Source organism: Macaca thibetana, chromosome 11 (assembly GCF_024542745.1).
Source record: "Macaca thibetana thibetana isolate TM-01 chromosome 11, ASM2454274v1, whole genome shotgun sequence".
Taxonomy (NCBI): Eukaryota; Metazoa; Chordata; class Mammalia; order Primates; family Cercopithecidae; genus Macaca; species Macaca thibetana.
This window is the reverse complement of record NC_065588.1, coordinates 67,564,603-67,580,289: the sequence shown is the minus strand read 5'-3', so window position 1 is coordinate 67,580,289 and position 15,687 is coordinate 67,564,603.

Sequence of the window (15,687 nt, the reverse complement as noted above, 5' to 3'; positions counted from 1 at the left end):
GTTTCATGTGTGCTTGAGACTAATATATATTCTGCTGCTGTTGGAGAGAATGTTCTGTATATGTCTTTTAAGTCCATTTGGTCTACAGTGTTGTCAAAGTTTGCTGTTTCCTTATTGATTTTCTGTGTGGATCATCTATTCATCATTAAAAGTAGGATGCTGAAGTTTCCTATTATTATTGTATTGCTTTCTATGTCTTTTCTCTATTCTCTTAATATTTGCCTTATATATTTAGGTTCTCAAATACTGAGTGCATATACATATACAATCATTATATTGTCTTAATGAATTAACACCTTAATCATTTTATAATGGCTTTCTTTGTCTTTTGTGACAGTTTTTTTTTTTACTTCATCTATTTTGTCTGATATAACTACCCTGATCTCTTTTGCTTACCATTCACATTGAGTATCTTCTTTTTTCCATCTCTTCACTTTCAGACTGTGAGTCCTTAAAACTAAAATGAGTCTCTTGTAGGCAGCATATTGTTAGATCTTGATTTTGTTTATCCATTTCATTACTCGAAGTCTTTGATAGGAGAATTTAATCCATTTATATAAATAAATTATTAATAGGTATGGATTTACTATTGCCATATTATTGATTGTTATCTGACAATTTTGTTGTTCCTTTGTTCTTTTCTTCTTCTCTTGCTGTCTTCCTTTGTGATTTGATAATTTTTTAATAGTGGTATGCTTTGATTTCATTCTCTGTCTCTTTTGTATCTACTACATGTATTTATTTTTGTGGTTACCATAAGGCTTACATAAAATATCTTATAATAGTCTGTTTTAAGCTGATAATAACTTGACTGCATACAAAACCTCTACACTTTAACTTCTCACCCACATTTTATCTTTATTTATGCTAGAAATACATGATTGAATTTTGTTTATTGCTTATTCACTTACAAATTGTTGTAGCTATAGGTATTTTTAATATTTTATCTTTTAACTTTTATACTAGAGTTAACGGTGATTTATGAACCACCATTACAATATTAGAGTATCTAAATTTGATGATTTTTTACATTTACAGTGAGTTTTATACATTCATAGGTTTTCATGTTGTTTGCATTCTTTAATTTCAATTTGAAGAAATCCCTTTAGCATTTCTTTTAAACAGTTCTAGTGATGTTTCATAAATCCCTTAGACTTTCTTCAGCCTTTTTCTTTTATTTTGTACTTGTTCCTCAGACTGAATAATTTTAAATGACTTGTCTTTTAGCTTGCTAAATATTTCTATGCTTGATTGAGTTTGCTGTTGAAACTCTTTATGGCTTTTGTTTTCTTCAATTCAGTCATGGTATTCTTCAAATCCAGAATTTATGTTTGCTTCTTTTTTATTGTTTCTATCTATTTAACCTCTCATTTTCTTCATGTATTATTTTCTTAATGTTGTTCAGTTGTCTATCTGGGTTTTCTTGTAGCTCACTGAGTTTCTTTTAGATGATTATTTTGAATTCTTTGTCAGGTGATTTGTAGATCCCCATTTCTTTAAGGTCAGTTATTGGTGACTAATTTTGTTCTTTTGGTGGTGTCATGTTTTCCTGATTATTCATGATCGTTTTGGTCTTATGTTAATGTTTGAAGAAGCAGGCACCTCTTCCAGTCTTTACAGATTGGCAAGCCTTTCACCAGTAAGCTGTTTAAGAGATTCTGGGCAGGTTGGCTAGCGGGGTTTATGGAAAGCTTGCTTCTTGAATCCTTAGGCAGCGACCCTGGTACTTGGGTGAGTAGGTGGGTGAGCCTAGTGCTTGTAATGTTGGGCCTGGAATCTGAGTCCACTGGAGTGTGCCTAGATCATGGATCCACTAGAGCCTGGGGCTGTGGGCGCTGGCATGAAGCTGTGGTGGGCCTAAAGCCTGAGTCCACAGGTGCCATCTTCATTCCTGAAGCTATGGAAGCTGGTGTGGAGCTTGAGCTACATGGGATAGCTGGGTAGGCCTGAAACCTGGGACCACAGGGTTTAGCTTGGAGCCTAGGGCTGCAGGCAATAGCTGAGAGCCTGAGGTATGGTGGTTAGTCTGGTGCTGGGAAAGACCTGGAGCCTGGGGCCAGAGGGGTTGGCCTGGCCTAGCATTGGGCCTGGATACTGAGTCTGTGGGTAGGGACTGGAGATACAAGGTGTGGGGATTGGCTTGGCATGGGGGCTCATGGGGTGGGCCTTCTGCTGGCTCTGTGGTGAAGCTGTGGTATTCATTTCATAGTCCTTTTCCCGTGCAGAGGGTATCACTTTTCATCCTACCCTCTTCAATGCATATTTTTTTGTTTATGTGCCCTACTCAGGTTCTGTAGTCTCTCACTTGGATTCATTAGCTCTTATAAAGATATTTTGGTACATAGATAATTGTTCAAATTGATGTTTTTAGGAGCAGGCGTGTGCTGGAAAGCCTTATTCCACCATCTTGCTGATGTCACTCTGGTAGGGACTTAGTGTTTTAAGTCTCATATGTAAAATGAGAATAATAAAGGTAGTAATCTAATGGGATTGTTATAAAGGCTAAATGAGGCAAAGTGTTTTGCACAGTGCCAGGTGTATATATAGGGAGCTCTTTGTAAATGTTGGCTGTTGTTATGAGTCTACCTCATTCCTTGTTAGCTCTCTGAACCTGGCAGGGGAACAATGAATAATTCTGTAGTTGTTGAGATAGCTCCTGAAAGAAGATGGGTTCCTCACTAACACAGGGGCCTTTTTAGAAAGCGGAAAGAGAAAAAGAAAAGACAATCAAAATGACTGCTATTATATCTGTGTCTACATATACAGAATACTGCATCTATATCTCTATCTTCAGAAGCAAAGTGCTGAGCCCTGCTAAAAAAGTTTGTGGTATTAAAAGGCTGAATAATAAGATGAGATAAAAGTTTTGAACTTTTAAATTTATCTCCTCTAAAGCTTTTTTTTAATGCATTTTCCCTATTTAAAATATTATAAAAGCCATGATGCCTACATAAAATTCTCATATATGTATACACCCGAAGTCTCCATAAGTAGATGTATATGGACACATTCTGAGTAGGCATATACTGACACATTGATAACTTAACAATTCACGGACCCAGTGTTAAAAAGCACTACATTGGACATGAAGGATTATTTACGTAGTTCTCCCTTTATGCCTTCTGAAGTTTTTTGTTTTTACTTTAAAAAAATGCTACTTCCATTCTTCTCAGAAAGCTTGAAACAATGAATATAAATCACTATGCTGTCACCATTAAAATGGCCGATTACTTTTTCTTCACAGTTTAGAAAATATTAAACTAATAGAATTTAGGAGACAATTAGTTTTAAGATGTGGTACAACAGAAGCAGAAACTGATACTCAGAGAAAAATGCCATATATAAAGACTCTCAAGCTCAACTGTGAGCACTTTGGAACTGTGTTTATGAAAGCCCTGAGAATTTTGTACAGGGAAGGTCAGAGAGTGTGATGGTCCTTCCTCTAGCTGGAATGGGTGGGATGGACAGCACTGAGGGGAGCTCTGTGGTCTCTTCTGAAATTTTTAGGAATGGTGGGATCTGTGAATGGTCCAAAATCTTCTCCCGGATTTGGAGCTCTGTCAAACTCTTTGTGACTATGAAGACAGAGTAGGTGGAGAGAACCTAGTGCCTTGAGGTTCATTCCTTATTGGCTGAGGAGTTTCTATGTCATCTGTAGTACTTGCTGCAGTGTGGGGTGAGGTCAGATAAAGAATGATGTGGAATGAACAGAGATCTCTCCTTCTGTTCTGCCCTTCTCCTGGACTACTATTTCATTAACTGCTCTATTCCTTTCTGTTGGCTTCCCACATCCCCAAATTCTCAGCCCCGTGCTTACGATGTTGAGTCCTACTCTTCCTACACCTAGGAGCTCCAATTGGATTCAATGTCTAGTGTTTACTCCACAGATGTGAAGTTTCAGCTCTTCATTCTTTCATCCATAAATTTAAAATGAAAGTGAACTCTAAGAAGCTGAATCTCTAATATGGAAGTTGATTGAAAATGTTGTATGGTCATTTATAAATTAATTTTTTATGGCTATATTTACTCTTGGGAAATTGAAAATTATTAACTGCAAATCCAATATGCTACTGTGAATAAAATGATAACCAAAAATTGTATTTTATTATTTCATGAGGGCTATTTGGATCTGTAATGCAAGAGGCATTTCAAAGTTTGGACTGTGCTTTAAAAAAGTTGCCAAGTATGTTAAATTGTACATTTAGTTTTCAACGTGGAGGAACAAATCCCAGATTCAATAATTCAGTGAATTAACACAGTTCTTCAGAGCTTTAAGTGTTTTGCAATTAAGACACTAATTGCTGTTCATTGGCTGATTCTTTCCCCTGGAAAGCTTTGTTCCTCTGCAAAAATGTAAAGTCTTACTATTGATCTGTACTCGCAAAACCCTGTTGATTTAAGCAGGACTGTCTGAGGTGAGAACAAGAGCAAAACCAAGAGACTCAATTTACTCAGCTTGGGTTTCAGGAAACATATCTAATAGCAGACAGTTCCTGTTTTCATTGTTTTCCATTTAAGTCCCTGCAAAATCAGATTGTCTTCAAATAGAGCTGCTGCCATTGGTATAAGACTCAGTTTCACATCCCTAAAGAAATAAAGAGTTTTGTAAAAATTCACTCTACCTTGGCCTCATGTATAATGGGCCTAAGTCAAGCCGAAAGGATCAAGATGGATATCGTGCAAAAGCAGTGATAGAATGACAGCATCAAAGATGTAAAACACATACTCTTTAGACTCTTTAATGTAGCCCTCAATCACCAAGGAATAATTGCAGGTGGATGGAGGTGAAAAGGAATTTCCTTTGAGAGCAATTCCATTTTGTCTGTTTTGGAAGCATAATACGGGTTGGCGTTAAAGACTTCTGAGGAAAGAAAGCAGGGGATGTAGTTTGAGAAAACTGCTACCTATGATTGGTCTCATTGTTTGGAAAGGTCTTGGGCTTGGCTGTTTTCCTGGAGTTTTGCCTTGAAAGAGATGAACTCTGACCAATCATTAATAATGCTAATAATAATAATAATAATACTGACTAATGTTTATTGAGCACATAGTACGTGTTACAGGTAGGTTATACACTAAGCATTATATATACATATGTATATATTATATATATAATATATATGAAATCTAAGTTAGTATAGCAACAGTTCATAATGGTTTGAATTAATGCTTTCATCCTCAATGGCTGCAGAGTGTGATGGTTAAAAGAAGCTATAGGATTTTATTTCTTCTTCCAGCTCTATTTAACTATGTGACCTTAAGTAAGTTTCTCTCTGAATCCTGGTTTATTAATCTGTATAATGGCATAATAAGGCCTATCTCATTGAGTTTTGTGAGGATTAAATAATGCTATCCACTGGCAGAGACAGATGAATCACCTTGCAGTACAGTATGATTAGTAGGATATATTTTAGGGTGCTGGGAGCACTTGCAGGAGGACTTCCTGTTCTCATGGGACTTTGGGAATGCAGGACTTTCTGGAGGAGATGCCCTTTAAGTGGTAGCTTGAGTTATTGATGGGAGTAAGTCCTGAGAAAGTGAGGGAAGAGTGTTCCTATTTGAAGGAGTAGAGTATTCTTGGAGAATTGCATTTTGCTGCACAACTGTGAAGGGAGTGTGGGCAGGTTGAGAGATGATGCCAAAGAACTCAACAAACCCAGCTCATAAAGTGTTTTGGATGGCATTTTGGGATTTTGGACTTTCTCCTGAGACCAGAGAGGGGGTAATGAAGAGTTTTAAGTAGGAGAGTGACATGATTAGATTTGTTTTTTGTGACATTCACTCTCTTTGAGATTAAACGTACTAAAACAGAGACCCTTCCCTGACCCCATCTTTGAGCAAACTCATGAACCCTCTTTGGTTTGTGGACTGTCATCAAGTGAGCTAACAGGTATTTTACTCCAGCTGCACTGACTTCTGTTATAGCATTTTCTTGCTCTGAATTGTTTCCTTATCTGAGATAAATGACATTGTTCAGAGGATAGTAAAATAGCATATCTGCTCACAGACATGGCTAGACCAAATGAATAATTTTTTTTCTTCAGTTACTTTATTGTTTGTTTGTGGATTATATACTTACTATATTAAATGCAGCTAAAATTTAATTTTAGAATGACTTTCAACTGCTTTCTTCTGAATTGAAACCGTTTACTGAGAGTTGACATGTACTTAGGCAAAGCAAACCATTTTCTAATCACAGTAGAGTAAAACAATAGTAAAGAACATTTGTAGATATTCTGCCTTTTCTTGTTTCCAATCTGGAAGCTTGTTACTCGAGCAAAACACTCAATAAAATCCAATTGGTTGTGTGATTTTTTTTTGTGTGTGTGTGTGGGGATTGTCTGTGCTTCTGGTCACTTTGAATAGAAAATTGATTTTAGTTTATGATTACAATCTTATATTCCCAGAAGATTCCAAGAATATTATTTTTTAAAATAAATTGAAGAATAATGTATTTCTAGATCATGTTATATTGATTACCAATTACTGTTTTATAAAATATTTATGAAAATGTCAACCATACATAGTTAGATATAACAAAAATAAGTCACATTGGACAAAAATATTTCTGCTTTGGATTTCTGGTGAAGCAGGCATTAAACATGTTGAAATTCATTGAGAACTTGATATGTTCTATATTTGTGGTAAAATCAGAAAGTTGCTAACATAACCACAAATACTAATCTATGCATAGTATCCAAAGGGTAGATAATTATAGTTTAACATTAAGAGAAATTAACTGTCAGAGGACTATGATAAAACTTTTACTGGAAAATTTTAGAATTTCTTAAGAAAGAAAAATATGTATAATGGAAATCAAATATATTTTCTTTGAGTTGTTCACAAAGTGACTTAGCACTTTTGGAGCATTTAATGTTTTATTAACACTGTTAAATCCCATCTGGTGTTTGTAAAGTCTTTTACTATCCCCTGCTGGGACAGGCAGACATTGGTTTGCATGACTGTGTGTTCCCAAAATATTTTTTAAAAGTATCTAGTGGATTTATACCAACTGTAGCAGGATGATAGAAAACCACATTTCCATTATAATACCTTTAAGAATGGAGACAAATGTCATCAGGTCACAAAAGATCCATTAGTTTTATACTGTGTGACATTTGAGGGGAAATGTGAATGATTAGTGGTTTTAAAAAGTTGTTTGGAATTCAACATCCTGTGTCAATATTACTTGAAAAATATTTATAGGTTCTGAGTCAGTGAGACGCAATTTTTTCTCCATGGAATTCTTTCTAGAATGTGTGGAATACTGCCTTGAACCTTAGTCACTCCAATAAATTCTCTGGAATTATCTTTATTGTCAATAAACAGGTTGTTTTGCCTCCTTGAGTGATTTTTATTGTATTGTGAGAGCCTTATATCTCTGAAAATCAAAAATATCTTTGTGTAGAGAGAAAATAATTTAATTCAGCAAGAATTTATTGACTAAATTCTATGCTCAATGCCTTCTATGATGGGCATTGGGAAAAATGAAAAAGAATTGATATGATCTTTATCTTCAAAGAACTTATAGTGTAGCTGGAGAGGTAGATTTAAAAACCCAAGGAATCTAAGTTTCAAAAATAAAATATAATAAAGATTTTTATACTGATATTGAGAAAGGAGTGATCAAACTTGATTGGTGTATGAAGAGAAGTGCCATAGTGAAAGTAAAACAGGCCTTGAAGGATAAAGATAATTATAATTTAAAGGAGATAGACATCAGTATATGTAAAGTGAATAGAGATTAGTATATGTAAAGTGAATAGAGATCAGTGTATGAAAGTGAATAGTAAATTTTACAATGTATAATATTCTAAGATAAAGTCATGGAGAAGTCAAAATATAGTAGAAAGAATTTGTGGATGAATACCTGAATTTTAATCTTGATTTGGGAATTAACAGTGTATACTTAGGCATTTATCAATTACTTATAATGTCCCAGACACTGTTTTAAGTGCTGGAATCACAGTGCTATATGTGACAGGCAAGGTATCTTATAGCATACATTTTTGTGGGAGGAGACGGAAAGAAAGAAATGCAAAAACTTTTTTTTTCTCTTAAAAAAGAGAAGTTAGCAGGTAGTAATTAGTACTGTGGAGAAATAAAACTGGGTGATACTATAGGGTGTGGTGAAGGGGGACTGCTTTAGGTTGTCAAGAGAAAAGAGCCATCTAAGGGGGTGACATGGCAGCTGAGAACTGAATGACCACAAACTTCTGTGTGAAGATCTGTGTGAATATAGTTCCAGAGCGGGAGCCATAAAGTAGGAACAAGCTTAGCGTGTTCCAGGAACAGAAATAAGTTCTGATTATTGGAGAGAGGAAAGATAAGAGCATGAAGTTAGGGTTCTTGGCGGATCATCCAGAGTTTTGTATGCAGGGTAAAATAATTTGAATTATATTGTAAGTATGGCGGGGAATCATGGAAGCGTTTAAGTCAGTTTTTTTTATGATTTATGTTTTACAAAAATCATTCTGGCTGCTGGGCTTAGAGAATGGAGAGGGCAAGTATAAAAGCAGAGAGATGAATTAGGAGGCTATTGCAGTAGCCCAGGTAATAATAATAGTTGTTTGGACTGGTAGGAGCGGTGGAGATAAAGACGTGTCTAAGTGTTAAGGATGACACTTAGATTTATAGCTTGAGCATTTGAAGCGTGGTGGTGACATTAACTGAATGGGGAAGACTGGGAGATTAGGAGGTTAGGAGGGAAGGCCTCTTGAGATAATTAAATCTGTTTTCCAGTTGCAAAATGGCAGTGATGATACCTATTTTAGAGGATCAATGTTGTAAGAATTAAATGAAATGAAGTCACTGGCTTCATAAAGTGTCTGGCATATAATAAGGGCTCAGTAATTGTCAGTTACCTTTTCTGTATAAAATAACAATTCTAAATAGTTTCCAAAAAGATGGAGTTAGGAATATAGGGCCTATTTTTCATGACTCCAGACTTCAAAATGTAGTCTTTAAAAAAACTACCATTTCATATGCTTTATACAGGACGGGCTATTTTATGCCTTGTATTAGCTGTGTTTGCAGCCAGGAAATGTTCTGTTCCAGCAATGACTCCTGGAAGAAAATATGAACGGAGTCATGAGTGTGGCAGGTGAGATCCTACATTATGAAGCCCAGTGGGGGCAGATTGTGAGTTGTTTTTTGTAGACCTGCAAGAATATTCCCTTCTAAAGACATGCTTGTGATGGTTGAATTAGACCGTTTCGTGATGCCCAAAGGCCCTAATTCAACCTTAAATTACAGCAAGACACTCATGTCACCTTATTAGATGGTTCTGAGACTTGGGCCTGCAACAGAATCATTTCTTCAGTATTTTCTGTGTGCCTTTTTCTTTTCTTTTTTTTTTTTTTTGAGACTGAGTCTCGCTCTGTCGCCCAGGCTGAAGTGCGGTGGCACAATCTTGGCTCACTGCAAGCTTCGCCTCCCGGGTTCATACCATTCTCCTGCCTCAGCCACCTGAGTAGCTGGGACTACAGGTGCCTACCACCATGCCTGGCTATTTTTTTGTGTTTTTAGTAGAGACGGAGTTTCACCGTGTTAGCCAGGATGGTCTCAATCTCCTGACCTCATGATCTGCCTGCCTCGGCCTCCCAAAGGGCTGGGATTACAGGCGTGAGCCACCACGCCCGGCCCTGTGTGCCATATTTAACAGAAGATAGCAAGACAAGCTGATCACAGCTGACATCCTGGATACTCACCATCTTCTCACTTCACAGCCACACTAACTGAAAGGAAATAGTTTTACTTAGGACCATAAATTGCCTCCACCTTTCAATCCCATAAGGCAATCTCATATGTGGTGACAGCAAACAGTGAGAGCTGAAGGGATTTTTTAAAGGCTTGCTATAGAATTTCAGGCATTGTAGCCTGGTTAGAAATAACTGAGAGACAGTTTCTACCCTTAGACCACTTTAACATCCGGCAACTGATCTGTATCTTTCAGTACTTGAAGTGGAAGAGGGAGAACCACAAATTATGATGTGGCATCTAAGAATAGTTAATTAGTGCATGGATTATGTTTTCAAACTGGAAAACAGTGGGCAATACTCTGAAGTTAAGAGGTGAAATATGGAGGCATTAATTCATTTCTCTGACTATAACTTATGAGTACTTAATATGTGCTCTGCTCTGTTTTAGGAGCTGGGAAAACATCAGTAAACGAAACAAGTTTGTGCCATCACAAAGCTTATCTTCTAGTGCAAGATACAAATAATAAAAAGTTAACAAATGTGTAATATAATATAAGGTAATAATAAATGCTTTAAGAAAAAAATAAGCAGGATGAAGTGATAGAATGATAGGTGTTCTAATTTAGACAAAATTGAGACTGCTTCTTTGATAGGTGACAGATAGTTGAGCAGAGACCTGAGTGAAGCGATAGAACCACTTATTGGAATACTGGGAGGTGAAATCTGTTCAGCAGAGGAAACTGCATAGACAAAAAGCCCTAAGTTGGGAGAAAGCATGGCTTTTTCAAGTAGCAGCAAGGAGGCAAGTGTACAGTGGAATGAACAGGACATGTAATTGGAAAGTAGAGCCAAGGATCATATTAAGATGGGCTTGTAAACTAAGGTAAGGGGTTTGGATTTTATTTTGAATGTGATGAAAAGCCGCTGGAGACTTAGAACACAGAAATAACACAATGTAGCAAGTTTCGGGCTGTAACAGACAAGATTGGAAGCAGAGTATTTGTTATGAGGCAGTTGTAGTAGTTAGCAAAGTGAAGGTTTATGAAGAAAACGATCAAAGTAGTAGCTGTGTAGTTGGTGAGAAGTGATGGCATTTGGAATGTATTTTGAAGGTAAATTCAGAATTTGCTAATGATTTGGGTGTGGAATATGAAAGACATCTAAAGAGACAGCAGGTTTTGGGTCTAAGCTGTAGGGTCAATAGTATGCCATTAACTTACATATCTACAGACTCAAGAAGAGATGGCAGGAGGTAAACTGGAGGGAAGGCAGAATGACAGCCAAATAACTCTTATCAGGGCTGGACTGAAAGCAGGAAGTGGGTGAAGGTAGTCTGATGGGTTGGCTATGGAGTAAGTACATTAACCTGGTTTCATCATTTGCCTACATTTTTTTCACATATCAATATCTAATTACTGATGTTTCAGTAAGATGTGAACTCACTGATGTTTTGCTTTCACAGTGGTTCTTCCAATACCTTTTCATTATAATCTTAGCAGTCGTGTTAATCCATTAACTGCCTACAAAAAGTGGTTAATTGTTGCCATGTCTGGAAACTATGTCAAAGAAGCAGTTGGTTTCTTGGTTTCCTCTGCATTGGAGTGTGATCTGTGGTGACTTTTATGGATTGGGAAGAGAAGTGAAATAAATTATATGATGAATGAGCATTGGACTGGGAGTCAGGCTTACTGAGTTTCAGACAGCCCCAACTCTGACAACTATGTGACCCGGGATAGGGGTTAGGACATTGAACCTCTAAGGGCCTTGGTCTTCTCATCTCCCTAGTTAGTGGCTTAGATAATCTATATAATAGAATAATCCTTAGTACACTAAACTAGCCTTTGGTAAGACTGCACATTCTAATCTAAAATATTTATTTATAATAGTCAGGTTTATTAGTAGGACGGCAATGGTTGAAAATAATAGTAGAAAACATACATGGAAAGCAGCGTTAAAAGTGAGAATAATTTATTATAACAAAAAAAGATTCTGAGTTAAAGTGGCTCTAGGTTTGATTAGTATTTATTTCCTTATAGGATTATTATGAAGCTTATCCTATGAAATAATGAAGTTATCTCCACTTTACAGGTGTGTTAACTGACAAGCAAAAAGTTTAATTCATTTTTTTTCAGTCACGAAGCGAGCAAGAAGTACAGCAAGGTTTTATTTACATGGGCTGCCTTACTCCTAACCATGCTTTTAACTGCCGGGCTCTACCGCCTCTTTTGGTCACGAAATCAGGACACTTTTAATGACCTTGTTTTCTTTGTCTCCTGATATCAAGATAAGTGGGAAACCATGTATATACTTGAAAAATAATAATCACCAGATTGACTACCCAGTACCAGGCTGTGTTAAAAGAGCTGATTCATGATCTTACAAGAGAAGGGTTGCTATTTTTAACATGCAGTGATAGCCTTTGACCACTAGAGGACACTTTGTAGACAACATCTTTTAGGATGCAGCAACTGCCTTCACTAGCCTTAGCTCTTTAGTCAGTACCATGTTTTATGCCTCAGAAAAGAGGGTCCTCTGGCTATTGCTCAAAGTCTGCATCATAAGCTCCTCATGGCCATTTGGGGGTTCTAGCTTTGTCTCAGAGTGGCTCCCACGTTGAAGCTATCTTCCAAATTCTGTAAGTAATACAGGCTAGGTATTATATTTTCTACTTATGCTAAATGTACTCAACTCTCCATTGGCACATCTGTTTCAGGTAAACACCTATGTTCTAAATTAAATTAAAATAAATTATTATTTTTATTCGGTATTCCTATGATCCTGATCCTGAGTTATCATAATCATTTAACTATTAGAAAAAAATTCTAGGATTTGCTAATTTTTTTGTAAGTCTAGGCTTGTCCATGTTGATATCACCTGATAAACATTTTTTTGGGTGAGGGCACAGGGTCTTGCTCTGTCACCCAGACTGGAGTGCAGTGGCATGATCACAGCTCACTGCAGGCTTGACCTGTCTGGCTCAAGCCATCTTCCCACCTCAGCTTCCCAAGTAGCTGGGACTACAGGTGCATGCCACCATGCCCAGCTAATTAAAAAAAAATTTTTTTTTGTAGAGACAGGGTCTCACTGTGTTTCTCGCTATGGGTCAAACTCCTTGGCTTATGCAATCCTCCTGCCTTGGCCTCCCAAAGTGCTAAGATTATAGGCATGAACCACCATGCCTGGCCAAGTTGGTACACTTTCTAAAAGCAGATCTTTCTGTCTCTCTGTCCCTCTCTCTCTCTGTCTCTTTTTTTTTTCAGTGAAGTCTCCAATGCATATGGGTACTTACAATGCCACCTAATGATGAAGTTGATTAATATTTGTAGTTGTAATTAAGCAAGACAAGTGAGAAACACAAGGTTTTTCCAAGTAATAAGCTTAAGTCCATTTACAGATTCACAAATATACTAGTCATATTAATAGGGTAGTAGTGAAAGACAGAGTGACCATGAAACTCTTGGTGGTGCATTCCAGTTCATGGAGATGTGTGGTTCCCTGAGGGTTTCAGGTATTTGTACTAGTACTAACCTTAGTTTTTAAAATAAATTATCTATTTTTAAGCTCCTATTGCTAAACATTTTTAAAATCATAGTTTTGTATTAGAGTTCTTGAAGATATGGTATCTATGAAATTATTAATTGAGATTACTTGTGATAATAGCACAGTTTTTAATATATTTATAATTTATAAAATCTATAGAAACCTATTGCAGTAGTTTTTATTATTTATTTATTTATTTATTTATTTATTTATTTAAATCTTGAGACAGAGTCTCACTCTGTCACCCAGACTGGAGTGCAGTGGCATGATTTTGGCTCATAGCAACCTCTGCCTCCCGGGCTCAAGCGATCCTCCCACCTCAGTCTCCTGAGTAGCTGAGACTACAGGTTCATGCCACCATGCCCAGTTAATTTTTGTAGAAACAGGGTCTTGCTATATTGCCCAGGCTGGTCTTGAACTCCTGTGCTCAAGCGATCCACCTGCTTTGGCCTCCCAAAGTGCTGGGATCACAGGCGTGAGCAACTGGACCTGATCTGCAGTAGATCTTATATTTTTTCATTTAAATTTAGGCATTACATGGGATATTATTAGTCTCTCTCTTTTTTTTTTAACAGAAGCCCAAACCTTTGATTAAACCTATTTTTGACCTCTTATTAGTGGCTTTGCAAGTCACCTTGTGTCTTCCTTCTATCAGATTCTTTCCTTAAAGATTGTTGGTTTAAAGTAAACATGAGCATTTGGGGGAACTTCCTGTTGTAAATACTTCACTTTTGCAGTTGTTCAATAGGACAGTGGGCTTGCTATTTGTGTAAGAGCGGAGCGTACCTAGGCACAATGTAGGGTAATGTAATGTTGCCCACAGTGAGGCACAGGACCATAAAGGGATGGAAAATGATTCTTCAGTCTGTTTGACAGGCTTTTAGACTTTAAATAGCATTAAATCAGACAGTGCATAAGTCATTCTTTTGAATATATATAAAGAAGTTTGCTGCATATTTTGGAGTCAAGCCATTATAGAAGTGAGGGCATGAAACAGCAAGTATAGTGATTTTCTGCTCTGTTCACAGAGGTATACTGCTTGCATCCACCCAAAAGAAGAAATACATTTATCATTCCATGAAATACACTGAAAACTCTTTATAGAGTGGAATTAATTATAAAGTGACTTAATTAAAATGCCATTGATATGGTTTTGCTGTGTCTCCACCTAAGTCTCATCTTGAATTGTAACTTCCACAATTCCCATGTGTCATGGGAGGAACCTGGTGGGAGGTGATTGAATTCTAGGGGTGGGTTTTTCCTGTGCTTTTCTAATGATAGTGAATGAGCCTCACAAGATTGGATGGTTTTAGAAACGGGAGTTTCCCTGCACAGGCTCTCTTTTGCCTGCCACCATCTGTGTAAGACATGACTTGCTCCTCCTTGCCTTCCACCATGATTGTGAGACCTCCCCAGCCATGTGGAACTGTAAGTCTATTAAACCTCTTTCTTTTGTAAATTGCCCAGTCTCTGGTATGTCTTTATCAGCAGCATGAGAACAGACAAATACAGCCATTAAGTAGGGTGTCAAGACCATCCAGTGGGAAAAGGTCAGTCTTATTAACAAATGGTGTTGAAAAAACTGGGTATCTACATGAAAAATAATAAACACGGACTTTTACCTTACACTATAAAAAGTAACTCAGAATGGATCAGAGACTAAACATAACAGCTAAAACTATGAAATTCTTAGAAGAAAACATAGAGAAATATTTATGATATTGGGTTTGGCAATTATTTATTGGCTATGACACTAAAGTCACAGGCAATAAAAGAAAAAATTAGTTGGATTTTATTAAAATAAGAAACTTTTGAGCATCAAAGGACACTCTCAATGGAGTGAAAAGTCAACCCAAAGAATAGGAGAAAATATTTACAAATCATCCATCTAATAAGGAATGAATATCCAGAATATATTAACTCCTAAAACTTAACAACAGAAAAAAAAAAACCAGGTTAAAAAATGGGAAAAGGACTTTTCTCCAAAGAAGATATACAAAGGGTCAATAAGTACATGAAAAGATGTTTAAGATCACTGATCATTAGGTGAATGCAAGTCAAAACCACAATAATACTTCATTTCCATTAGGATGCCTATTATAAAAAAACAAACAAAAAATCACAACACAAAAATGTGCATGATCAGAATATGGAGAAATTGGAATCATTGTGCATTGTTGATAGGAATATTGAGTGGCGCAGTTGCTATTGAAAACAATATGAAAATTCTTCAAAAAATTAAACATATAATTACCATATGATCCTGAAATTTCACTTCTAGGAATTTACCCAAAAGAAATGAAAACAGGGACTGGAATAGATATTTGTACCTGCATCTTCATAGCAGCATTATTAACAATAGCCAAAAGGTGGAAGCAACCCAAGTGTCCATTCATGGATAAATGGATAAAGAAATAGTGATCTATACATCCAATAGAATATTATTCAG